Source organism: Triticum dicoccoides, chromosome 5B, assembly GCF_002162155.2.
Source record: "Triticum dicoccoides isolate Atlit2015 ecotype Zavitan chromosome 5B, WEW_v2.0, whole genome shotgun sequence".
NCBI lineage: Eukaryota > Viridiplantae > Streptophyta > Magnoliopsida > Poales > Poaceae > Triticum > Triticum dicoccoides.
In genome coordinates this window covers 559,327,472-559,328,761 of record NC_041389.1, presented here as the reverse complement: position 1 = coordinate 559,328,761, position 1,290 = coordinate 559,327,472, and positions in this window count along the sequence as shown.

Here is a 1,290-nt window from a genome sequence, read left to right as displayed (position 1 = left end):
ACTCAGAAATGAATTGAAGCAAAAAATAGTTGTGATTAACTGTACTAAAAAAGGAGCATAGATGCTTATTTTTAATGACTTATTACAACTCAGAAATAAAAAGAAGAAAAAATAGTTGTGATTAACTTTACTAAAATATGAGCATAGATGCTTATTTTTAATGACTTATTGCAATTCAAAAATAAATAGAATAAAAAATAGTTGTGATTAACTTTACTAAAAAATGAGCATAGATGCTTATTTTTAATGACTTATTACAACTCAGAAATAAAAAGAAAATAATATATATAGCAGAAAAGAAAAAAATATATAAAAACTACTCAGAAATGAGCATAGATGCGCTTATAGAGGAAATTCAAATTAAATTCATACCAAATTTCAAGAGAAATTCATATGAATTTAGCCTAAATTCCCTATATAAGGGCATCTATTTTCATTTTCAGAGGAGCTCAATAAGGCAGAGAGGGAGGGGCTTATAAACCGGTCTGATTCCCCTTCGGTTGGCGAGGTGGGACTAAACTTTGGCCGCAACGAGGACCAACCCTTTAGTCCCGGTTCAGGCCACCAACCGGGACCAATAGTGGTGGGGACCATTGGTGTTGGTTTGTCCCACGAACCGGGACCAATAGGTCCAGACCAACTGGGACCAATGGCCCACGTGGCCCGGCCGGCCTCCGGGGCTCACGAACCGGGTCCAATACCCTCATTGGTCCCGGTTCTGGATTGAACCAGGACTAATGGGCTGGACCGGCCTGGACCATTGGCCCCTTTTCTACTAGTGATTAAGTTCAAATTTGAAGAATAAAACATAGTTCACGCGAAAATAAAAGCATAGTTTTCTACGACAAACGCAAAAGGACTTCATGCAAAAGCAACGACCACATCCATCACCACCTTGATCGCTTTTTACCCGTCGTCATGATCTTCACTCGCGCCTTTTTTTGCTTGCGCTTGGTCATACACCCCCTCGTCTATCTCCTCCACCTCAGCTTCACCACCATCCATGCCACCATCCATTTCATTGTAATCGAAATTTTGTGCGTCAATGGTTGTATGTACTACATTGGTGCTTAATATCACATGTTGACGCTTCTTTTCTATAGTTGGTGAGAGGGCCGCGGGTGACATATTTTTATAGACTTGTTGTTGTAGATTGATTTGTAAAAATAGTTGAGTTGGTCAAAATCATGAATTAAATTCAAAATTAAATATCAATCGAATGGAAAGCCTCCAAAATAAAGGAACATAGTGAATTAAAAGAATTAAGTGAGGCAGTTATTTGAGAGATTG